At 41.5% G+C, this 25,000-nt stretch overlaps 1 long non-coding RNA gene across 1 annotated transcript; it reads right to left on the reverse strand.

The window, feature by feature from the left end:
- Nucleotides 1-12,691: 12,691 nt before the first annotated feature.
- On the reverse strand, nucleotides 12,692-20,028 carry LOC116224416. Its single transcript, XR_004165572.2, has 3 exons — nucleotides 19,416-20,028; nucleotides 13,854-13,996; nucleotides 12,692-13,640 (listed from the first exon to the last, which is right to left on the reverse strand). It is a non-coding gene; the product is annotated as an uncharacterized LOC116224416 (long non-coding RNA).
- Between the last annotated feature and the right edge of the window lie 4,972 nt (nucleotides 20,029-25,000).

The following is a 25,000-nucleotide window of genomic DNA, read 5'->3' on the forward strand; positions in this document are numbered from 1 at the left end:
TCTCCCTTCCTTTTACTTCTTCCGTGATTCCCCCGTGGCGGGCCGCTTGATGAGGTGCCAAACCTCCTGCGCCGTTATCGTATGAGAGGTGCGGCCAACTGTCTGCTCGTATGAGCATATTCATCTGTCAGATGGCTCAGGGATCCAGTGCTCTACCGTAGGCAATGTGCAGTTGCTCCTCTCTCCTCTCTCCTCATCCACAACCTCAGAACCTAATGTCAGGTGGGCCCGGAGACGAAGTTTGACTGCTGTGAGGCAGATCATATTCACCCACAGGAAGTCCCTGATGAGATTGCACTTCTCAGAGCACTGATGGATAGTCACTCAATGTTCTGTATTTTATTTATTATTTGCTTTTTTTTGTTTATGTGATCTAAGGTTTTTTTCTGGTCAAATGTAGCTTGAAGCATATTGTAGTCACCATTACATTGTGTGAATACTCAGCTCAGCCATATCATCTCACCTCCTACCCCCTCAACGCTGGCTATTGTTTTTGTAGTCTGTGTAAACATGTCTATTATTGTTATGGGGACAGCAAGGTACCTCACCTGTTCAAAGAGTACCCTCCCTCCCTCCCTCCCTCCAGTCAAATGACACTGCCATTTAGAACACTTAGGGTTAATTACACCAAGCCCATTCTGACTCAGTGCAGGCCAATTACACCAGTGTCTGAATCACTTCTGATCCTCTGCCTCCCACCAAACACCTGGCTGCCTCTCTCTCTCTCTCTCCGCGGCTAACCCCCTGCACCAGTCGCGCAGACTCTCAGGAGAAAGAGCACAAAGAGGCCATGAAGGCCACAGTCCGTCTGAAAAGGTCTTTTTTTAGCAGGGCTCCCTTTCCTTTGCATTAGAATCCAGAGTGTTAGATTTTCATGAAGAGGCAAGGGGATGGCAACCATTCAAAAGGTTAGAGGCCCGGTGCAATAGATAGATAGATAGATAGATAGATAGATGGATACTTTATTAATCCCGAGGGAAATGTAGGTCATCCAGTATCTTATACACTTAACTTAACTCACAAACATACATACACAAATCACAGTAGAAAAAAAAAATGTTCACAGGGAGTGGGATGTATACAGATAATATACAGATATTATACAGATATTACAGTGTGCATTGTGCATTGATTGTGTCAGTGGGCACTTAGTAATGACTTATTACACACCATAGCAGCACCATATATATGTATACATATATATATATATATATATATATATATATACTGTATATAGGGTGCTTCTTGTCCTTTGCAATTAATCAAGGTGTTGCTCTGTGCAGATGAGAGTTAAAAAGTGTCTATTTTTACCCTTGTCATTCTCTGGTGCATGTGTGGAGCTGCTGACGCCATCACCAGCTCTGGCAGGTCAGCATTGGAGGCTGTGGGGAGGCGAGTGGGATTCATCTCTCCATGCAGCATGTCTGTGCAAATCATTTCTCCCAAGTGTCAAAACAACGGCGGATCTGAGTTTTAGGATAATTATATGGATTAACGCTGTGGCTCCTGTTCCTGGCACAGGTTTTAATCTGCAGCAGACTGTGTGCATATTTCAAGGTGTGATGTCACTCATCACTCAGCACACACATCCCCCGTCAGCTCCTTCAGCCTTGCTTCACCAGCCCCACCTGCCTCTGTTTCGAAATGCATTGAATGCAATTTAGTTCAGTTTAATTTGTACCTTTTTTGTCATTTCCACACAATAATTAATATAACAACATTTCGATTTCTGTGCGTCATTGGAAATGAAACCACGATTCTGAGACAAAAGAAACTCTGCCTGTCACAGGATTTAATTGAACACGATATCTTAATTTGTCAGACAACTGCACGTTACAGTAATTATAGCATATTTTCCAAAGACTAAGCAGAAGGCAGAAGAATCCCAAACCGCCTGTTGACTCTCCAAGAAAGAAAGAAAAAAAGCTCATTTTTAGTACAGAGGAGGCTTGTCTTATTTAAGTGAGACTACACCACCAGGCCTCTTGAGAGTAGGCTCAGTCATTTATCACAGTCACTAATTATGTAAGGTTTTAAATCACCAGCTTCCAGTAAAATAGGCACATAAGGGGGGATGGGACAACAGTGAAATCATCTAGAGTAAGGGGAACTGCATGAGAAAAAAGGATATAATTGCCATATGTCTAGATCCAGGATGATGTGACGGTGTCGGTTAATTGGAAGATACTGTTCTAACTCCGTGTGGAGCGGATGTGAGTAAAAAATGTTATCCTTGTTTTTTAAAAAGACTTTTCTGTTGTTGAGATGCCATCACACAAGTTCAGGTTTTTATATTCGCTGTTCGTATTGTGTTTTTTTAAACTCCGGCAGCTGGTTGCTTTTTTAAACCTGAGTCACTGTTGTCATGACGACCGAAATGGAGACGAATGGCACTGCATAAAAAGGCAGAGGTCATGATGTTTCCAGAGAGGGATTCAAATGATAAACAGGCAATAGGGTAGCAATTACCACTGTTATTATTAAATCAGGTGACAGTGACATTTACATTTCTGAGCAAGCTAGGCTAACTATCCCAAAAGCATTAAGCAGCTCTATAAAATCTTGCTTATAACAAGAATGAAGCGCTTACAAAAATGCAGACACTTACACCATCTGTGTCCATTTATAAGGTCCTTTAGCCAAATCTCATTTTAAAACCCACCTGGCTGTGAGGGTAAACCAACCATTGAATATTGAATATTGAATTATGAGACCCCTTTGATTTTTCTCTCTTTTCTGCATCTGATGTGCCTGATGAGAGGCTGGTTAAGTCAGACACAAGTCTTGACGTTCTTATTTGGGGCATTTCCTGGTTTTATAACATATTAATGAATATTTGAATAGGTTATTTGGGTTATAGAAAAGCTACTGATTAATTATACAAGAGAAAAGAAAGTAATAGAGTGGCAAATGTATTCATACAGCAAAAACAAAAAAAGAAATCTATTCATGTGTTCATGTGCCCTACAATAAACACTTATTAAATCGTTTTCATCTTTTCAAAAACCAATACATATGCATTTCTTCCTGTGGATAGTACTTTGATTAACTTCAAAGTGGTTAATAAGTTGGCTGGTCTTCCTAATTGGCAATGGCTTTGGTTTCTCAGATTTTTTTTTGGTTTCTCTGATTCTCATATTTGTTTATTTGTTTATTTGTTTATTTGCTTATTTTCAGTAGATTTCATTTTTTTGTTTTAATTTTTCTTTGGTGAAAGGGCTGAATGATCCCATCTATCAATATTATTATCACCAAAATGAATTTGATCATTCCCATTTCTCTCAAATATGTGTGGTATAACCTTTATATGATCAAAACATGAAGGCCTACACAGACCATGCAAAGGGTGGACAGTGCCTGTGTTCAAAGAGTTCATGTCATTGAATGCTTCTGATGATTCGTAAGTATGTAGCATACCAGTTCTGGATTGTTGCAGTTAGCATGCTAAGTCCTTAGGTCAATGAAGCCTACTTGTTTGTCATGTTAATACAGAGTCCTTAGCAGAAAAACAATAAGACCTAATACATGCTGTCAGCAAAGAAAGGCATGTGGTGTGGGAATATAGGCCAACTCACACTGGTACTATTAATAATATGAAATATAGGTTTTGTCTTATTTGATTACAACACAGCTCTAAACTGCTTAAGACTAGGGGGGTGCATATGAACTGTTTTTGATATTCAAATATCCAACAGTGTCTATAAACCTCTCCAAGTTCTATAAACTTCTTTCCATTGTGAAAAGGCTTTGTGTTAGGATGGGGAGGGGTGTTAACAGCCCCCTCTCCATATGCAGGTTCAAGGCCATTAGCCCTCCCACTGATGCCTTTTTATCAGTGCTTCATTTGTAAATCAGGAGGTCCCGGAGCACAGAGAGGAGGCTGCTGCTTAGGTCAGGGTGTTGGGAACGTGTTGGGAACGCGTTGAGAACGTGTTGGGAACGTGTTGGGAACGTGTTGGGAACGTGTTGAGAACGTGTTGAGAACGCGTTGGGAACGTGTTGGGAACGTGATGAGAACGTGTTGGGAACGTGTTGAGAACGTGTTGGGAACGTGTTGAGAACGTGTTGAGAACGCGTTGAGAACGTGTTGAGAACGTGTTCTATTACACAGAATTTATTTACAGACTGAGCCCACAGTCTTCTGCATCAAACACTTTTGAATAGACTGTTTTCACACATTACAAAACTATTAAATATCTTTACACTCATGACTCACGCACCACTATCACTGATATACATTGAAATATATATTTGTATTATATTATATTATTATTTTTGTTTTTAATACCAGAGAGGTACTGGATTTGCGAAAATGGGTACCAAAAATAGGTCCAGGCAAAAACAGAGGTCCCAGATTCTGTTCCGACAGGATCCGGCCCAAATGAACCCTTGCTTAATTTAGATGTAATTATGTATTATTATTATTATTATTATTATTATTATTATTATTATTATCATTTGGTCAGCCATGCACAGCCTTGATATTTTTTCCATGACAAATAAAAAAGGTCTATCTTATTATTTCCCCTGTTATTACAACTTCTGTAGAGATGTAACAATGCTGCATGGTCATTTTTGTAAGGGATAATGGACAACACAGCGTTCAGATAGCAGAAAATAATGCACATTTGAGGTGGTGGTGACAAAAAGAGCGGACCTTCCAGGGACTTCATGCTAGCTGTTGCTGTCCTTGTGAACAACAGCAGTGTCAAAAAGTGACGTCATTTGGGATGACACTTTGTGTGCTTTGGAGCTGTTTCACATGGTCGTGTACCTCCCAATGTTTGTAACTTGGCGCATTCACAACATGGATGACTATAAGATGAACAAATGCTTGTCTGACGTGAGCCGGTGATGCAGCAGGTTCTGAGGACCAGGGAGCTTTATCACAACATGTGCACAGTGCATGGAGCGCTCATCAAAGGAGTCGAAAGCGTGCAATATGCACACACATAAAGAAGTAAGAAGAAATACACCGTTTTAAATACACAACATTTTCAAGACAAAGCCTCGGGCACTAATACGTCAAGAGCGGTCTAAGAAGAGGGCTTTTGTAAAGGTTTGCCAAAAGGTTTTACTGTGAATGATCGCTAAGTGGCTGCGCTCAGGTTTTACTGAGGTGTGTGCAGTAAGTGTTTTGACCTTTTTGTTCATGTAAGTTCATTGACGCTTGCCATATATAAACACATTTAGGGTGCCAAAGACAAAGGGTAAACACGGTTTCTCATTGAACTTCCTATATTTCCATTTGAAGTGTGTTTTTAAAAAAAAATAATATGCGAAGGCTATTTGCAATTTGATATCAAAGTTTTCTTAGTGTATTATATTGAGTGAATTAAGCCTTTTTCTAAGTGCATTTTGAAGTCTATGGAAATGTTATTCAAAAAAATGATATCAATTGATTTGCTTAAGTTTTATTTATTATATACATTTGCTATTTACAAATTGGGTCAATTTTCGAAGTGATTCGAAATGTCAGAGCCAAATGTCAGAGCCAATTGAGTCTATAATAAGGGATAGTGTTATGGATGGTGTACTTTAGCAAGACCAACCTGAACAACAACACCAAGTGGGTGGTGCTGAAGCCCAGCAAGAGGAAGCGCAGCAGCCAAGACGAGGTCAAAGAACCAGGACTCAATAACAGAAAAGGTCAAAGAACCAGGACTCCAACAGAAAAGGTCAAAGAACCAGGACTCCAACAGAAACGGGTAGAGGAAAGCAAGCCAGCAAAAATAAAGTGATTCAACAAAGGTTTAACTATATTTATAACAAATGGAAACCACAATTTAAAGCTGCCATTATCACAATGAACAGAACCTTTATCGGATGATCTGCTTAATGAGATCAACAGTGACGTCAAGTCTCTCTGCAGATCCTCAGCATGTTTATGATCAACTACGCAAGGTCTCCTCTCCAGACCAGGATATATGCATTGAAGAATGGATCTGTGTGTAGAGGTTTGTAATTTCATGGTATTCAGAGCCTCAAGACGACTAAATGGAAAGGTTTCAGGAGGAAAAGAGTAAGATTGGCCAGATGCAGGCTCTCTCTGCAACTCAAGCATCTGTGATTCAGGTTCTGTTGGAACCATCTTGAAAGGTACCTCAGAGCTTTCAAGTTGGTCTTCTGTAAAATGACAAGAAGCTGCTGCTGCTGCTGCTACAAGCCAAGCTGTTCTGAAAGTGTTACAAGAACAAGAAAGCCAACAACAGGAAATGCAGCGCCAAGAAGCAGAAGCTAAAAGGAAGATAGCTGCTCCAGAGGCCTCGATCGTTAAGCGAGTGTTTAGAGCGAGTGAAAAGCTTATGTCGGTCAACTGGGCTTAAATAAGATGTGAATGGTTTTACGGATTCAAATACTATTCAGTAGGTGTGCGAATATCAAGCTTCATTGGTGTAAAAATATAAAAAGTGAATTGACCTTCTAAAGAATGCGTCACAATAAGAAATTCAAACTAGCCGTTTTTCCGAGTTCCGTTATACAGTAATATCGGAGTATTTTGACATTGAAAATATAAAGCATAAGAGAAGGTGATGGAGATAATTTCCAAACACTGTTAATGACTTAAGAATATAATAATCAAGTGCTTTGTATTAATATATTCCTTGTATGAATCATGTGCTTATGAAAGCAGGAACATGGCTTTTCTGCGTGTGTGTAACTTAGAATATTAGGTGCCACTTAGTCTGCATATGTACAAGAGCATGTTTAGACCGGAAGTGATAAGAAGGGTCGAACTGTGCTTCTTCCGACCTGGCAAAACTTCCATCCTTGCCTCGGACGTGAGAAATCCACCACGTGATTATCCCTGCTGAACGCTCAACTTCTGTCTATATAAACCTTGTGTGATGTGTTTATCATTGCTTCACTTTCAGCCTTGTGCTGGGAGTGAGCCCGATTGCAATTGTTGTTTGTCTAATAAATATACTTATATGCAGCTCCGGAGTCCTGAGGTAACTAGGGTGAATTTTCACCTATCAGAAGGTTAACCTGTTAGCCACTATTATCACTATTATCACGTGTTGGCTTATGTGTGTGAACATCTCTTTTTCTGAGTCTGTCATTGTTTGCGTGTATGTACGTATATGTGGTTCTCACACACATGCTGCCATCTCTAAGCGTCTCTCATGCTCTCTGTTTTTATCTTTTTCATTCTGTTTCTCCATCTGTCTCTTTTTTCTTTTCTCTCTGTCTCTTTCAGACCCTGTGTCCTTGTAATGATCAGCCTCTATGAGAGCCAGTGAACCAGCTCCACATGGAGAGAGAGGAATTAATCAGTAACATGAGGATGCCTGAGGATCACTGAACTTTCTCCATATATGGTCTTCTCTGTGGCTCTCACTATCGCTGTGTTTACCCACTTCGTCATCTTCATCTTCATCAAACTATGACCCTTTCGCTTATCTCACCCCTTCCCCTGTCTGACTTCATGGGCCTTTATAAATTGCCCAGTGAGTGTAAGGTTACGTGTCTGGATGGATTACAGTTGTAAAGAAAATAAATTTGATATCTGTCCACATAAAAACATTAATAAAAGTGAATTGCAGCTGTAACGATGAGTTCTTAATTCTGTTTTATTAACCTGGAGCCGGCGGAGTGCTCCCCATGGACCCATATTCACAGCAGAGATCTAGGAACCATGACGTCAGATAGTCAGCTGGGACTCCATTATGAACAAGTACCCACGCTGTAATGTGGGCATCAGGCTGCCACAGTGGAGAAGAGTCTAGTTCCTGGGGGCTCAGATACATGTTGTGCTATTCATTTTTTTCCCTTGTATGGTCTCAAGACTTGTTTTTTCTAATATTAGGTTCAGAGAAATTAAAATTATTTTTAAATGCAATTTTTTAAATGTCAGAGATGCAACCAACACATTTTAATTTTTTTAAGCATGTTTTGAAGCTTCAGGTGCATATAGGTGAATATTTTCACATAACATAAAGATACATGATGACACTTATCACTAGTGTATTTCAAAAGAATCAGTGTTAAATGACTGGACAGAGAGTAGTTTTAATGCATGACAGCACACATTAATATATAAAAAAGTTCTACCAGGACTAAGCTTCCATAAATTTCCTTACACATCAAAGCTATTTCAATCACCTCAAGTCATCTTCCAAAGCTACTGCAACCTCCATCAAACCTACTTTGATGTCACATTAGCCCGTGCAACAAGCCGCTGTATGGCAGTTTCCAGATTCTATATGTCCAATCAAATATGCACCACACGCATATCTGCCTGTCAAGGCAAAGCCAACATCTCTCATTTCCTATTGGGTGATTTGAAGAGAGTATCCTCTGTGTGCGGAAGCCTGCCAGATTTCTGACAGCACACTCCAGGAGACCTCCGATTGGGTTGGATCTGAGCCACTGCAAACTTCCATTCACCCACCGGCCGAGAATTAAACAAACACCCAATCCAGTCTCCTCGCTCATCAACTGTCATCTCATCCACCTGATGCAGCCGGGGAAGGGGGGAGAGAGAGGGGAAGGCAAACAGGGCCAGATTAAAGAAGCACTCTAGATTAACTCAAAACTACGTCAAAATTGATGAAAAGATGACTTGAAACTCTTTCATATTGTTAAGTGGCACGTCATCTTAGCAACCTCACGGGGTTTGCGTTTCAAATGAAAAAAGCAGCACAGTTGTATTCTTGATTAAATTCAGCAGCATAACGCACTACGAGCCATGCAAAGGAAGAGGATGAGAGGATGAGCAAAGGAGGTCAACAGTGGGTTTTTTCCGTCCACAAGAAGAATCTCCAATATTAACACCTTACAGTGGGATAACTCCTTATTCTGTCAACAATGTGTGAGGTAAAAATCAAATCATTGAAAAAATACAAGCATTCTCTAACCTTTTGACCCCAGTAAGAAATGAATGCTTCATTCATGCAAGAGCAACCACTAAAACTGGGTCAAGTGTTCATGCCACTGTTCCGTGCCTCACCAGGTCCGTGTGGGCCAGCACACTGCATGCCAGTGTCATTACCCCCCAACTAATCCATCCATTCCTTTCTAATGCAGCCTCACGGACCTCTACTCCCTCTGCAGTCACCCTCCGTAAATAAGTGCTGTGTCACGGAGCAACAATGCTGGATATATAGCCCTGCGTGCTGCTGGTGTGGGAGTCCATCTGGCTGTCTTCGGTGGGAGGCATGATAGATACAGCAGGGCAGGATTAGGGCACACGCAGCCAGCCCAGCACGGATCTGTTCATCCAGCTTATCTCCTCCGTGGCCATTTATCTCATGGCCTCCATTCTTGGCTGTGTGATTCTCACGTCACAAGAACACAATTACAAACACAGGCAAGCTGACCTTTCTTTGAGTTTTTCAATATGCCACCAATATAGTTCATTGTGCTAAACATCAACAAAGAAATAACCGTGTAATAAAATCATATTTCCCCAGGCCTGTGAAAAGACACCTCACCGAAGTGGTTTGGCCAAGACCATTTTCTATTGTCCCTACCGCCATTACAGGGAATCAGCCAGCGGAATTAAACTGGGAACCCAAAAATGTTCCCCCGTTTCCGGCCGCGCATCTTTGACTGTCGGACCGACCAGAGGACACAAATTCCCAACAAGTCAGTAATCTATTTATCCATCTTCAACGAAACCAAGTTTGTGCACCAACACTTGGTTCACTCAAATAAATACATTTCAACTTTGGTGTCTCTGGGTGGAGGCCCCTAGCTCAGGTCAGTGACAGCACCCAAAGCCATCACATCACAACACACACATTGAGAGGACACTGGAGGACCCTTTGGAGTGTTTCATGATGGTATTGATGTTTCCATCGTGAAACACAGAAATGGGAGAGATAGAAAGAGAGAGACCCATCTGGTGTGTGTGGTTCTATCCAACAGCAGCTTGATGATAAATTGAATATTTGTAATCAGCAGTAGTTCACGCTATATATAATTGCTGGCAACTGATAACACTGAAACCATTTAAATTATTCCTTAGATCCTTTGGGGGATCTTTCAAAGTTGAAGCACCCTCTTGAACCACGCGGTGGACTCCTTAATGTCATGGACACTAACTAATTGACCCCTTCAACTTGTTTCCCTTAAACTTGTGTTTGTAGATCTTCTCAATGACATTTGCTCTACTGGTTTGATCTCAGTTCCTATCTCAGTGCCATATGTTGCAGTACAGGCAGCATACTGGTTGCTCCAGGGGGGGAAAACAATTGCTTGACTGTGCCACAGTTAATCAGAGCTGAAATCCAATGAGCAGCATACAGTCAAGTGCATCCTTGGCAAAAAAATGTATTCATTAAATTGTCTCTGCTTAGCACTAATGACTGCCTCCCAGAAACCAAAACAAAACCAGAACAAATACAGACGACCCCTGACATTACAGGATATGACATGTTTAGGGGAGCATGGAATACGAAAAAAGCTTTCAAATGGTAAGTAAACTCTGAGAAAAAAAAAACAAGGTAATAAATGCAAGGTTCAGGACATTCTAAATTAGTCATGGTGTTTCTTACTCAGAGACAAGCTCTCACTTGCTCTCAGCTGTAACAGCCCTTTGAACTATTCCTCTCAGACTGGTGACTGATCATTAATTCATCCATTCTTTTGAAAAGGAGGTCTCATTATCGTTCTCACATCAGCAGTCTCGCAAAGTTTTTTTTTTTTTTTTTGGCAGCTCCAGTCCTCAAAGGCCTTGTCACATTTGGATAGTGCCCTCATCACACTTCTGGGGATAAAACAAAATAATCAAAACAAAATCACAGAGTTAAAAAGGATAAGAAAATGGTTCAGAAGGAATAATGTAGAGACCTGAATACTGAATATTGTAACAGTCTAGATGGATAGCTCAATGGTCACCTGAAATTCGTCCATCGTGTGATTTTAAGACAACAAGTTACATATCTACATATCTACTCCTTTATCCGCCCACTCAGAGGAGCAGGCCATCGCGCTCACCTGCAGATGCAACACACTGTTCTCGTTAGCCAGGAACGCAACACTAACGAAGATTAAAACAAGTTTAGCGCGAGCAGCTACAACAGAAAGCCTGCTAGCTAACTGTAAGACAGGAGCGAGCAAAGCAATCGGGAAGATGACCCGTGATCGTAGTCTACAAGCTGAACAAAAGGAGCGTCTGGTTCCTCCTATTTACACTGTACAGCAATGACGACATCAGAGCTCCAACCTCATTCATCCACGGACACTCTTCATTTTGGCTCATCAACATCAGATCCGCCAGTGTAACCCTTTTCCCCAAGGACTGGGGACTTCATTTCCAACTACCCTAGCATGCTAACTACCTGGCTAAGCATAAGAGTGTTTTACCTTTGCCATTGTACATACATGCATTGATTTGTTTTGTTCACTGAACATGACTTGGGATATATATTCATGGTTATTTAGTAGTTGGTTTCGCAACGCCATACAAGTCTACTAATCAATCTCCTCCAACTTGGCAACCTAATCACATATTACACATACAATGGCCTTAACATTGCCACACACACGAAGGGAACACTTAAGCGTCGCCCTTTGTTCATCTCAGATGTAAGTTCACGAACATGCACAGACACGGAACTACGGTGACCGAACAAAGGAACACACACACACACACACCCACACATTCTTTCTGGCGTGCACCCGACAGCGCAAGCTCGCTCACTCACACACACACACACACACACACACACACACACATATTCTCTCTCTTTCACACACACACATTCCCCTTTAGGTTCATTAGTTAGATACATTTAGTTAGATTGCATATTGTGTTTTATTTCTAATAATTTTGTGAATTAAAGGCTTTGATCATATACACTGGTCTATTTAAAGTTGCATAAGAATTAATGCTGCCAACCTCTTCTATTCAGAACTCCTAAGATCTTCAACCTTTACCCGCTATGAATAAGGTCACTTTGGTTGTAGTTATTAATTGAATTATTAATCAGAGTTCCAAATTGATAGTTAAATATATTTTATGAGACTGATATATTTGATTGATTTAAGAAACAGATATGTGACTGATCTTTATTCTGACCACTATGGTAGACACCACACTTTGTGTGGTGCCTCTGTGTGTGAATTGATCTGCTGTTGTGTTGAATGGTTAATGCCTATCCATTGGGTGAGATTACCAACATATTATTGGTGCTGTTGTGAGGATAGTACCAACACTATCTTGGTGACCCTCTTGAGGAGAGTATTGCTATGAATGCACAATTGCACCCACATTTATCCGGCGCCCGCTCACAGGGTAAGGTACCTACATTATTCTGGTGCCCGTGTGAGGCTGGTACCCATTGTACCTACCCTGTGCCTACACCATCATGCCAGTGTATGCTCTATCTGCCGAGTGCCCAATGCTATGCTATTTATCTGTATTATGGATTATGCGCGTTTATCCGCAGAGAAGGAAAGAAAATCCATCTTCTGGTCACCCATTGCACATGGGCCGCAGGTCCTCCCAGTGTTTGTGTAAGAGGAAGGAGATGAGGACAGATAAGAGCAGAACACACCATCTCTGGTGATTGAATGAGATCTCTATTTGGAGAAGGCTGCCCAGATAACATCATGCTTTCTTGGAAGATGCCTGCACTTCTGGGAAGAGTGGGAGAAAAATGATGCGGAGTGACTTGTTATTAGCAATCTATTTTCTGCTGATGGTTTTATTTAGATTTCAGTTAAACCCCCTAAAATATCTCCAGATGCCTATTCACTCAAGAAAGATACATTTAGAGTGTCACCACATTCAAAATGGAAAAAAAGCAAAAACGAGTTAAAAGCAACGGGGAAAAAAAGCATCTTTTGTGAATGTTTGACAGGAATTGAGTCAAAATGTCAAGAGAGGACACCACTGTGAAAGTAATCTTTTTTCATTTACACACACACACACAAAAACACACACACAATTACCAACTTGTGTGAAACTATGCTTGCAGCTTTACAAAAGAAAAAGCCAAATATGAAATGTGGAAATGAAATGTCCCATTAAGTTTAGTGCTAAACATGATGTCTGTGTTTTATTGAGCTCATTTGTGCAGATGCTGGCCCCCTGCATCTCTTTATCCGCCCTCTCTGTTCATGCGAGGCCCAATTAAGCCCAAAGAGAACTGAATGGTTCCCATCGGACTTTTATTTCAAACACATGCTCAAATACAATATGGTGTTTCATTTCTGTGGGATCTCATGCAATGTTTCAATTAGCTTAATGTGAACAGGCCTAAGTCTACTGTCTACTGTGAAATTGTCATTTAAAGCAGAAGCTGTTAGAGTGGTGCATGTTCATGTTGATGCAATTTAAAGAAATTCCGTTGATAAGTCCAGGTTAGTCATTTTTCGGTTGATGGTATGTGTAACTTATTGTGTAACAGTAGTTCAGACGAGTCCACGGGTCCATTTAATCCAGATATACAGAAATAACTCTATCAAATGTTTGTCCTTAATCACCCTCCAGAAATGCAACAACCAATTAAATGTCAGTGAGGTGAATCCATATATGCAGCACGTCAGACCCTGTGTACTCTAAATCCCCAGTGGGTCTCAAAACATTCTTGGTAATTACAGTAAGGCTTCCAGATATGTGTCTCAACAAGGTAGACCACACCCAACTAGAGACATGTGCCATCCTTTTCAATTCATCCTTTCCCTTCCTAAAAGAAAAGAGAAAAATACATAAATCACAAGAATGGGATTTAATGACATATTTCTGCATGAGTACCTAAGTAATCACACTAAAACTCAAATCCTTTTTTTTAACCAATGAATAAATAATAGCATCACCGCAGTGTCTACGATACTTAAAGAGTGCACATTGTGAGTTCAGTCTATCTAAAGCATGCTGACTTCCATGGGGGAAACTTTACTTTGGATACTGATGGAAAATCCATTGGCGGTTGAGACTGCGTTGGGAGGAGTCTAATGAGGGTTGGCAGTGAAAATGACAGGTTGGACTGCCATCAGTCTTCAGGCAGAAGGACCCTCCTAATGTGTTAAACACACCCCTCAGCTGCAGCACACACACGCCACACACGCCACACACATAGCATCACATTCAAATGATTACCCTGCTAGAATCTGGCAATGTATAAAAACGCACACTAGGATTTATTAGAGGTTTGAGAAAATATATAAAAATGCATTGACACCTGTCCAGGCCATCTTGACAGATGGCAAATCCATCTATAATTCTTTTTTGATTATATCAAATTACAGGTTATGTCTAAGCAGAAGCTAATGGCAAACACTTATTTAGACTCATTAAAAGGAGCGCTTTAAAGAATGTGCCTTTCATGCTTGCCCGTGCATTCAAAGCATGAAAAAAACATCCATTAGGCACAGCTCTGCTTTGCACCCAGAGAGAGCTACCAGCTACTGATTACAGCACTTTTCACAACGTGTTGCTTCTTGAAAGAGAAGGCTTAGCAGTGGACTTGTATTGTGATAAAAAGGGATTGCCCAAATATCAAAACAAGCACTGCTGTCTCAGGAAAGAGAGAGAGAGAGGGGGGGGGGGGTGATTGCCCACAAGAGGAACTCCTAAGATCTTGGCATAATTAGGTGAACCTCTCTAATCAGCCGACGGCCTGTGGTATGGTGTGTGGTAATGACAGTGGGCCTTCCAGTGCATTGTGGCTCCTTTCAGGAGGACTCAGTGACATGTTTACTGACGGCTTAAATGGATGTCTGCAGCTGATTAGAGCAAGAGTGGGCTAGAATGAACATCAAGAGCAAATGGCGATCTCACACCAGACACCACACAGGGTGAAATATGAGAAACAGACCACGGGACACAGTGTTGTCAAATCTGTCAAATCAGGAAGACAAACATAGGCCTTCTAGGGGACACATATATAGGCTCCTTCATCAAGCGGGGTTGGGTGCTTGTCACATCTATGTGTGTGTGTGTGTGTGTGTGTCTGTGTGTGTGTGTGTGTGTGTGTGTGTGTGTGTGTGTGTGTGAAGAAATCAGAGGAGATTCCCCTAAAATGTTCCACATGGCTACCATCTGGCCTAGCTCTGGTCTGGGCGTGTGGAGGTGGTCGAGCTTTCTGAAACGGCTGGCCCCTAACTGCTCTCTCTCTCTCTCTCCCTCTCTCTCTCTCTCTCTCTCTCTCTCTGCCTCTAAGGCCCCTGGAAGTCTTCAGGGCCGGAAGGTTTGTTTGATTTCTCATTTGCTGTTAATCCATCATCTCTGCCACACGCTGGTTGTTGTCAGACCACGACCACTTTGCCTTGGCTCTGCAGTGCTCCATCCAGTGGTGTGAACATGTGCAAATAGCCAAGCCAGAGAAAGCAAACAGATCAAGTCCACTAGCATGAGGCTAACCTGAGAAACCTAATTGGGGAGCCATGATCCTCGGCACACAGCATTTGTGGAAAGAGAAACTTTCTCTCCAAAACCTCCAAAACATTTGACCATAAACAGACATCATTATCAGCAATGACTCAATGTATGCTAATATTTCTGCACTGACTGGAAGGAGACACTGAGCACAACAAATAAAAGACGTCAGTGAGTTGAGTTGAGTTAATGGGAGATTTAGGAATTAAGTGCAAATACTGCTGGCGTCTCAGGGCATACATTAGATATTTGTTGCTCTGGGGTTTTGCTTTGTCGGTCAGTCTCATCAAGGACCTTGCAATGGTATGGATATGGCCAGGATGCATTAACATATAAAAGTATAAAAGTCATGAAAAAAAAAAAAACACTCAAAACAGATAGCCTTATTTAATGCAAATGATCTTATGCAAACTAGCCCTGTAGACTTGCCCCTCTTCTCTGTCATATCATTGGCAAAGGAGAGAGAAAGGTGCCAGACATCGCAGGTGGCAAAGTAACGCTTTCTTTATCTTGTGTGTCTTTTTAACCCCACACAACCCTCTTCCCACACGCATCCATGCACAACATTGGTCCTGAGAGGTGCCGCTGTGATGTGCTTGGCTAGATTTCTCAGAGTTGGCATACTATTCACTTAAATGTAAGACCACTCACTATTGAGCTGCACTCTCTGTCTCTCTCTGTGTCTGTTTGTGTGTGTGTGTGTGTGTGTGTAAGAGAGAGAGAGAGAGAGAGTGTGTGTGTGTGTATGTGTGTGTGTTTGTGTGTGTGTGTAAATATGCAATCTCTGGAACTGCTGGAGTAGAATGAAAATAAAGAGCAATGGCAATCTCTCACCAGACACCACAGAGTGAAATATGAGAAACAGTGTTGTCAAATCAAACATGGGCCTTGTATGGGACACATAGAAAGATCCTGTGTGTTGAAGTGCTGCTTTGGTACCTTGAAATGTGTTTCCAAATGTGCATACTGGTATGTCTGTTTCTGATCCCTAAAGTAAACACGGTCACGTCGCCCCTTCGGAAGAGGTCCATTGAAATAGTCACTGACAAGTTTGGTGGTCAGATAAAAGACAGACCCCTTAGCACGTGAGCTACAGAAGGTAATCTGAATACATTTGAAGTGGATGATAGGCAAAAAGGAGCTCTGTTACTAGGACGTCCAGAATTAGCCTCCCTATCAGATTTGGTTAAAAGTTTAATTTTGAACAAAAAAGCAGCCAGTGCCTTTCCTTTGGAGAACTGAACCCTCTGGTAGCACAGATTTTTTCCATATTAAGACACTTTTTGATGCTTAGATCCACTTCCATCATGGATATGAAAAGTCTGAGCATCTCGTTAATCATCTGGTGACCACTTGAATCAACAGAAATTGTCAAGTTAATTCAAACCAGGGGAATGCGAGAATCATTTAATCATTGTCAGATTTAAATTAATCAAAGTATTAAAAGAGTATGTGGAGCTGGCTATTCCTTCAATATTGGGGCATTTTTCTTTTTTCATGGCAACTCATATTTAGACCTGCTGTTGTTATAATTTAGTTTCTTTAAAAAATGAATGTCTCTTACCCATTTATTTAATTTCTGAAAGAAAATCTTTGTTTAAAAAACCTAAACATCATGTGTTTTCCTTTAAAGCTTTAAGTCCAGGGCCAGAGCAGTAGGTGAACCAGTCTATAGTCTGATCTCAGATTGACCTGATCTATATCCACTGAAACAGACCAGTGGCACTGAACCATATTCTCCTCTGAGTACTGAACACTTGATCTATATCCACTGAAACAGACCAGTGGCACTGAACCATATTCTCCTCTGAGTACTGAACCTCATTCAACAGACTGTCAACCAATTCAGCTCCCCTTGTTGGCTGCTAACATATGCCTCAGGTCCAGTGAGTGTTAGTGTATGGTAACATATGCCTCAGGTCCAGTGAGTGTTAGTGTACGGCTGGTAACATATGCCTCATGTCCAGTGAGTGTTAGTGTATGCTAACATATGCCTCATGTCCAGTGAGTGTTAGTGTATATGCCTCAGGTCCAGTGAGTGTTAGTGTATGGTAACATATGCCTCAGGTCCAGTGAGTGTTAGTGTATGGTATCATATGCCTCATGTTCAGTGAGTGTTAGTGTAACATATGCCTCAGGTCCAGTGAGTGTTAGTGTATGGTAACATGTGCCTCAGGTCCAGTGAGTGTTAGTGTAACATATGCCTCAGGTCCAGTGAGTGTTAGTGTAACATATGCCTCATGTCCAGTGAGTGTTAGTGTATGGCTGGTAACATATGCCTCAGGTCCAGTGAGTGTTAGTGTAATATATGCCTCATGTCCAGTGAGTGTTAGTGTATGGCTGGTAACATATGCCTCATGTACAGTGAGTATACTCAATTCATTGTGTGCAATGCACCCTACTGAAATCTAGGAAGAACACGACCACTTCGTTCCTCCAAAGGAGGTCTGTTGTCTTTGCCTTCTCTCTCCACAGCGAGAGATGGCAATCAAGACCTTTTCTGAACCCATGAGGGCTATCTGTTGGTGTACTCTTGTAGATGTTGTTAACCACCACGTACTGTATGTGTGCACATCTGTGTATTCTGTTGATAAATGAAAATTGACACCAATATTGTTACACGGAAACATTGTGCCAGTTGAATTGAGTTGACTAACATTACTGTAATGAACAGCATTGTAAATTCAAAATTGGGGGTTTAAATCATCTCTCTCTCTCTCTGCTTTCTTGACGTTCACAATTTCACCTCTACACAAGACAATGCAAAGTGTGATTGCTCAGCAGTATTAGATCACTATGTGACTGCCTGGATCACACATGGGAATGAAAGCAGTACACAGGAAATAGTGACACAATTTGTGTTGAACAAAGTATACAAGAACACATGTATATTGATGAATAGTGACATCTCTGTCATTACATTGCATTAGTCTGCATCTCCCCTGGGACAAGGGTGCATTACCTATGTCTCCAAAATACAGCTTTTGTTAAGCAATGTTACACCCAGGACGCTGCGCTCGTCTAGTGAGCGTCGTTTGGCACTGCCGTCTGTGCAAGCACGGCAATCCAGACTATTCTCATTTGTAGTTCCACGTTGGTGGAACGAACTGCCTAGTACTACCAGAGCAGGGGCGTCCCTCTCTACCTTCAAGAAGCTTTTGAAGACCCAACTCTTCAGAGAGCACCTCCCTTCCTAACTGGCACCTGACTAGCGCTTAACTTGCACCTCAGCAGTTACATTCCTGCACTTCTTTTTCCTTTTTTCTAGGTCATTGTTTTCTAATTCTCATGTAAAGTAGTATTTATTGTTACACCATGCTTTTTATTGCTCTTAGCTTGACGGTTCTCTCCCTTGTACGTCGCTTTGGACAAAAGCGTCTGCTAAATGACTAAATGTAAATGTAAATACTGGTATGAGAGCAATCTGTTGGTTTGTTCTTGTATATTCTGTTAAACACAGTATGTGTGCACGGGTGGTTTGAAGACAAATGGGCGATGTGTTTCTGTCATAGTATTATGCTACACATTTTTTGCAGATATACCATATCATATTCTAAGATTATCAGCTGTTGCATGCGTTTGTGTTTACAGCAGTCATGGCTTTTTCCATGTCATCCATAACGAATGACGCGGCTCCATGCAAAGCAGATCAAACATTTGAAAGAGGGCGGTTGAATGTTTCTGCAGTTGCTGGTTCTAAATATTTCACAGAAATTAGCCGAGTTATTGGCGAAGTTTTTGATGTGTTCATAAAACGCAAGTTTTAGGAGTCAAATGTTGTTTTTTAAGGATGCCGTTGTTTGAATGTTTCCATCGCCAAAAGTAATTGGCTTGCTAGCAGCATGTGATTTATGAATGAGTCATAAAGTGAATGAATGAAGTTAACCGCTCAAATTGGAGTATACACGTAATTACACCCATGAGTATCAGTATCACAGCTTAGCAGCTTCACATCAAATACAATATTGCAGAGTTTGCATGGTTTTCAACAGATCAATATCTCAGCTAACGTTAGATAACAGTGCTGATTCAGTGTTTCTGTACGTTAGCTAAATCTAATAACTGAAATAAAAAACACACCAACCTGCACCTCCTGGTTACCTTGCAGATGAAGACCGTATGTCACCTGTTTACCAGCGTTGAATCAAACGCAACGCAGATCCTCAGCATAACAGTGGAGTTTGAATATTGAGCAGAAGCTTTTCTCAACGCAACATACAAAGGCGTTAAAGAAATTGAATTGAACCCGGGTTGATATGGAGCTAAAACAGAGACTTTAGGTTTGGCACTGAAAAAGCACAAAATCAGCATGATAAAAAACTAAACTGAGTAATTGAACTTTGGCATTAAAACACTTGAATTGAAAACTTTGGGCACTGAAAAGACGTTTTGATGTTTTTTTTTGTTTATTCTGATGTGCTTTTTCAATGACAATATTTTCTTTGTTTCTTCATGTCAGCCTTTTTCAGTGCGTTTTTTTTTACAATGCAAGTCTTTTTTCGATGTCAGTACTTTTCAGTGTCAACTTTTAGTGACTGTTTTGGCGTAGAAGGGGAGGAGTTTGATGGGAGGGACAAGAAACACATTATTTGCACAGATCCCGTTGGCAACGTAAGTACCTACCTGAACGTGGGCATGGCCAGATGTATTGTAAAAAGAAGATAAATGTAAGCCTGTTCAATAGCCCATCTTATCCACAAAGAACTATTTTCGGCGATAAGATAACAATTTAACCACGATAACTAGTCAAACTGGATACTTTCAGGATGAATTAATATCCATACATTGTGTATCCTGGGTCAAACAATGCCATCATTTCATCCTAAATACCCTTCACCCCATCCAGCCAGCTAGCTAATGCTATGATAGCAGACTGACAGTAGCTTTTAACATACTGGCTTTAGAGACTAGTTTACGAGGTTACACTAGTCTTGTTTACTGAAGTGTTTCTGGTATGGTGCCAATAGTAGCTTCCCTGCTTAATTTCATATGAAATTTGGTGATATACATTCAATTTTATTGTATTATCTAGTTTTGATGTTGTGCCATAGTGCCTAGCACAGGCTACATCTGTGGCAGTGGTAGCCACAACACCACCAACACATGAAATATCCCCCATTCATTTTCAATAGGTAAATTAATAATTTAAAAACAGCAATTAAAACAAAACCAGTGAACCTATCCATTACTGAGCTCAAGCACACCACAGAGCATTAGGAAGGACCTCTTAGCACTGAAATGGAATTGATATGAAAGCTGAAGGAGCAGAAAAATAAACAATAATAATACAACTTAAGAAGAACAATATGTGATTGCTTGCACAATTACAAAATACATTAGGCTTGACAGTGCCTCTCATCTGCTCAGTCACACAAACAACACCCTGCGTCACTCTGTGTGGCGGCCATTCCTCTCCACCAACAGCTGGGAATATGCTGCCAGGCTCTATTCTTTTTCCTTCTATTATCTTTGATGTTATATGATGATGTTTATTATCTTTGATGTTTTCCATGAGTAATATTCCTCATCGCTGTCAAGGTTTCAGGAATGAACTGAAAAGTATAAAGTGAACAACAGCTTACACAACAACCTCACCAGGCATACTCAAGTGTAAAAACATGGTAGGCTGTCACTCTGCTTTAAGTAACTCTGGTTATTTATTGAACAGTCCATAGCTACCATTTGTTGTATTAGCATTACATTATCCCAGGATAATAGCCTGCTTAAAATTGCTCGTCAAAACGTAAAACACTGGATGACATCCGTCTGGGGAAAACCCTCAACAATGCTATATCTGCATGTACAAACTAATTTGTGTAAACTAACTGTGACATGCTTCTCAGTGAGCAAGTGGATGCATACACTGGGTATTCAAGGCATGCCAGATGATTCAGTAGCAGCATTTAGCAATCCATTGATTTCTCCTTTTCTTTTATTAAAACAGGCTTCTAAATCTAATTTCAGCACTTCCTCTAAATGAAATTATAAAATTAAGGCAAACATTAGCACTGGCTTGCCAAGCCATTTTGTGTCCAGGCCTAGATTTAATTGCTGATGGAAACATTTAGGCTCAAATAAATGTGGCAATAAGCTCTCACACAGTGCACAAATTAAAAATGTGAGATATATAAGAGTGTGTTTGTATAAACAGAGAGGATGAGCGGAAATGGAAATGAAAAAAAAAAAAAACTCTTTCCCTCACTCCACAAAAGCTGAAGACAATGGTGTTAACACCAATAGTCAGGAATGAATCAGGATGTGAGTTATTAAAAAGCCTCTCTCTCATGAGACGGCAGTCCGCCCGCTGAGCTGAGAAGTCCTCCCCCGAGACAGAGCCCCACATGAGGAGCAGATTCTCAGGGGTGTTATTGGTGATGTTGTTGTTGCTGCGTTTTCTCTCTAAAAAATGTTCTTCATTCCCCCGGAAAGCCCCGAAAGCAAACCCCCTGAGGACAGAAGACTTCAGAAGACTCCAGAAGACTGGGGAATAGAGACGCTGTAACACCTGCCAGGCCTCAGTTCACCTGGCGTACTCCACAACGCCTCCATTTCATGTTCCTTCTGTTAGCATTCAACAGCAAAACACTACAAGCGAGGATAGGACAGGTTGTTTCAAAGAATGATGCAATTGGAAATTTTCCACAGCTTTCAGTCCCACTGTTGGGCTACACACCAGATGGGGGGCAGGTGTTGTGGTCAAGAGAGCATATCAAATTTGGAAGAGAAAGACTCGGAGGGTTGCTATATTTTTGGCCCATGATAACAGATAACATGAAACGGGCCAATATATGAGATACCTTGTCAAAATAATTTCACACGCCAACTGGCAACTTGGCCAGATACACCTTTAATTGAATCAAATACATTCCACCTCTTGTTTGTCATCGGTACAAAACAACTTGGCCAGATACACCTTTAATTGAATCAAACACATTCCACCTCTTGTTTGTCATCGGTACAAAACGGCACCATTACAATGTACTTCATCAAGCCTTTTTTTTGTGCAGAATTAAAAGTTCTGGAATAACATTACTTCATAACCGATCCTGCGATAAACTCTCTCTGCAGCACCCTGTCATTGCAATGAAGCTTGCCACACAGTCAGTGAGCAGGCAGCACTGTAAAGATTCAGAAATAAATGATGTGAACCATCTTTCAGAGCAGGTGCTTTGGTCCATCACACGTGAGTAACTGCATTCAGTGTTGAGTGGGGGATGGATGATAGATTTACAATAAATGGATAGGGGAAGTTGATTTGGTGGATCTCATAAGCTTCCCTGGAGGAGAAGGCAGATCTTTATACATACTAACAGTCAAACACCACTGACCTTGTATCTGTATCAAACAGAGTTTATCACACCCTTCACCGCCTCCAACGGTCAGCACACCATTGTTGCTGAAATGTTCACCCATTAGAGAAACTGAGGCAATGCCCAACACAGGCAAAATAACTATGATCATGATTACTCTCGGCATTCAGTGCCACTGAGAAAGGATGCATGTGTTGCTTCACCTCTGCTGACTCCACACAGCTTCATGGTGGGGTTTAGTTTCATTTACTGGGCTGACCTTTATGCCATCCCTCTATGGGCCTCATTAGTTAGCCACCCAGAGTTTACTCTTCTGGACTCTCCAATGGGCTCCACTCTTAACGGCTCTCCAGGTAGCATCCTCTGATAAGGAGTAATTAAGACATGCTAAGACGTGCTTTATCACGGGTTTCATTCTGTATGCAGATCATAGGGGTCACTGAACCTACAACAATAAGCCCGAACATTGTGGTGAGGATGAGGTTGCAATTGTGTTGTTAAGAAACAGGAGAGGTCAATAATTAAAATATGCTGGGAGAGCAATCAAATTAATGTTTTGCGACTACTTTGCTTCCCAGAGCTCATTAAGTGAGCCACAAATCACTGTTTCAATGAGAACGCATTTCAATAAAGAAAAAGAAAAACAATCAGGGAGCTCGCACTGTTAATGAGTCTCTACAATCAGATTTAAGCAGTCTGTTATTTATGCAGTTTGTTGATTAAAACTTCCAAAATAATAATCCTAAAATGTGGTAATTGCTGTTTGGAATTATTGTTCTATGATTATTAATATCATTAACAGGGTGAGGTAGTGACAATGCTGAAGAACTGTAAAAAGCAGACAGGTATCGTCAGGGTCTATTAGGCTCCCATTCTATCTGGTTCATCCTGCCCTTTCTCCGACAGTTTGACTTTGTCAGGCTTTCAGCTTTTGTCGCCCCCAGACAGAAAAGGGAGAGCCCAGACAGGCCTGGGTCTGTTATCACCATATACCTCATTTTGGACTTTCTGCTTTCTCTCTCCTTTGATTCATTTTCTATTTCTTTTTTCCAACCATTGCCTTCTCCTTTTTTATTGACACTTATTCAAACCTGTTTAGAAATGCATAATCTTCCCCCCACCCAGTCAGGCGGGAGCTTCAAAGAGTCCGGCAGATATGGCAGGGGATGGAGGGAAGCTATCAGCTAACCTGTGACCGAAGGCCTGTGGTGATAATCATTTCAAAACGCCAGGGAAAAGGAGTTAATAACATTGTAAAGGTAAGGTTTCCAGCCTTATCACACTTGGCAGATGTGCTGAAAGAAGGAAGGACAGAGAGGGGGGGGGGGTGAAAGAGTGATCGGATAAACCTTCAACACCCCTCCCCCAGCTACCCCCAGGAAAGGATGATTGGAGAATTAAAAAAAGTGCTTCCCTTCCCTCCAGAAAGCTTAGGAAGGGATTATTTGTTTGTCACATCGCTACAGTATAGCTCCCCATTTACCTCTGACTCCAACAGAGGCCATTCCAAAGGCAGAGGGGCCTGTCTGAAATATCTCCCCCCATCCCCTTATCTATCATACCGACGAGATATCAGAGACCTGACCCGGTGACGACTGACAAGAGAAAAACATCTGTGGTGCAGCTATGGAGGCAGAGGAGTGGAGATCAGGAGTTTCTTTCATCCTGATTCTTATTTCCCCATTGCTCGTGACTCCTGCTGACCACCGCCTCGCCAATGCCACGTGAGACCCCCATACACGAGGCACCTGCTCCGTGCAATACAGCTTTTATGTCCTGCGGGGTCTTGCAGAATCCACAACGCTGAGGAGAGCTTTCAAAGGCAGCGCTCCAGACAGCTTTACACTTGACCTACAGTAGAGGTCGAAGGCCACAAGCTTTTCAAGCTGCCAGGGGACCGACTCACTGCCATTTTTTTTGTGCGTGTCTGCTTTCATGTAGGGGGGCCGCTGTGGAGAGATGGCGCAGGTGACGATCAAAGTCGGCCTCTTCACTTTCTCCCCAAAACATCAGGCCGAATGGCCAGCATCATCTTTCTCTGACTCACAGCACAGACCATCCTAGGTTCAACCTCTGAGGTCGCCACTTTCCAACTGCACGCAAGTGCCACGAGAAAGGAGCTTTGGACTCAATGGCCTTGCATGTAACTGTTTAATGGACACATGTCGACACACACACACACACACATGCACGTGTAAACACAAAAGACAGGCTGGCTGGTACATTCTGCTTTCACACAGTTATTTCAGCACAAGGTCTGAAGGTGTCATTGTAAAAAAAAAAACGTGGCTGATTGGATTCAGGGCCAATATTGATTGTGGCTGTGGGTGCAGATTATAGTCCATCAAACTGCTCCCTG

Source organism: Clupea harengus, chromosome 17 (genome assembly GCF_900700415.2).
Source record: "Clupea harengus chromosome 17, Ch_v2.0.2, whole genome shotgun sequence".
Taxonomy (NCBI): Eukaryota; Metazoa; Chordata; class Actinopteri; order Clupeiformes; family Clupeidae; genus Clupea; species Clupea harengus.